This window comes from Dromiciops gliroides, chromosome 4 (genome assembly GCF_019393635.1).
Source record: "Dromiciops gliroides isolate mDroGli1 chromosome 4, mDroGli1.pri, whole genome shotgun sequence".
Lineage (NCBI taxonomy): Eukaryota > Metazoa > Chordata > Mammalia > Microbiotheria > Microbiotheriidae > Dromiciops > Dromiciops gliroides.
The window spans coordinates 80,416,810-80,418,984 of NC_057864.1; positions in this window are offsets into that span (position 1 = coordinate 80,416,810).

Below are 2,175 nucleotides of genomic sequence, written 5' to 3' on the forward strand. Positions count from 1 at the left end.
CCTTCCACTGCATCACCTTGCTACCCTATCTTTTATATGGTATTTATGTTTTCCAATTTACCTATTTTCTCTCTTATTTTTAGGACTTCCTTCCTTTTTGGTGGTTATTTTGGGTTTATTTATTGGTTTTCTATTTTTTAAACCATGAATTCATTTTGTTAATTATTTTTTTCTCTTTTGTTACTATTTCCCTCTCTTTTTGTTAAGGAATATAATCTGTATCCCAACAACTTCTTTAGCTGCATCTCAGAAATTTTGATATGTTATTTTATCATTATCATTGTTATTTAAGTATTTCATTTGGCTCTATATTTTTTGTTTGTGTTCCTTATACTGAGTACTATTTTTATTGTCATAGTCTATGAAGAATGTATTTCATATTTCTTCCTTTTTAACATTTATTTGCAATATCTGTGTCCTCTAATTAGTAGTTTTTGATAAAATTCTATATGGTACTGAGAAATATGTATATTTTTAGTATATCAATTCAGAAAATACCAAAAATATTTTACCTCCAATTTCTCCAATAATTTGTTCGATTCTATATTTTCCTTTTGTTTATTTTTTTTAAGATTTGTTTAAGTCTAAGAGATGAATATTTAAGTCTTCTACCATTATTTTGTTACTATCTATGTCTTCTAATTCAGTTAATGTTTTCTTCATATATTTAGATGCTATTCCAATTGAAGCATATTCATTTAATATTTTTTTTTACATGTAAGGTATTTTATTTTTTCCGCTACATGTAAAGATAGTTCCCAACCTTTGCCCATACAAGCTTTACAATTTCAGATTTTTCTCCCTCCTCTCCCTCCCCCCTTCCCCAGACAGCAGGCAATCTGATATAGGTTATATCTATATATCTATATACATATATATATATATACACATATATATACATATACACATAATAACATTAATCCTATTTCTGCATACAAGAGAAAAAATCAGAGCAGTGATGCAAAACCTCAAAATAGAAAAAAAATAGCACCCAAAACAAAAGAAACAGTATGGTTCAATCAGCATCCATACTCCACAGTTCTTTTTTTTTTTTCCTTGGATTTGGAGATCCTCCTCCATCACGAGTTCCCTGGAACTCTTCTGTACCATTGCACTGGTGAGAAGAATATAGTCCATTACAGTAGGTCAACACTCAATGTTGATGATACTGTGTATAATGTTCTTTGGGTTCTGCTCATCTCACTCATCATCAGCTCACGTAAGACCCTCCAGGTTTCTCTGAACTCCTCCTGCTCATCATTTCTTACAGCACAGTAGTATTCCATTGTATTCATATACCACAACTTGTCCAGCCATTCCCCAATTGATGGGCACCCCCTCAACTTCCAATTCCTTGCTACCACGTAGAGAGCAGCTATAAATATTTTTGTACATGTGGGTCCCTTTCCCCCTTCCATGATTTCTTTGGGAAAAAGACCTAAAAGTGGAACTGCTGGGTCAAAGGGTATGCACAGCTTTATCGCCCTTTGGGCATAATTCCAAATTGCTCTCCAGAATGGTTGGATCGGTTAACAGCTCCACCAACAATGCATTAGTGTTCCAATTTTCCCACAGCTTCTCCAACATTTATTATCTTCCTTTTTTGTCATTTTAGCCAATCTGATAGGTGTCAGGTGGTACCTCAGAGTTGTTTTAATTTGCATCTCTCTAATCATTAGAGATTTAGAGCATTTTTTCATATGGGAATAGATAGCTTTGGTTTCTTCATCAGAAAACTGCCTGTTCATATCCTTTGACCATTTCTCAATTGGGGAATGACTTGGATTCTTATAAATTTGATTTAATTCCCTATATATTTTAGAGATGAGGCCTTTATCAGAAGTACTGGCCTCAAAAATTATTTCCCAGCTTTCTGCCTCCCTTCTAATTTTGAATGCATTGCTTCTGTTTGTACAAAAATATATTCATTTAATATTGATAATGATTGTTTATCTATGGTTCCATTAAACATAATGATATGATTTCTTTTTTAAAAAATCTGTCCATACTGTGAATTTTTGTTCTTACTTTTTCTAATAGAATGATTGCTGCTCTAACCTTTTTTTCATTCACCTGATTCATAGTATATTTTGTTTTCATATCCCATTTTTATTCTTTTTTGTATCCTTTAATTTAATTTAATTTTTTATTTATTTAATTTTTTTTGATGAGGCA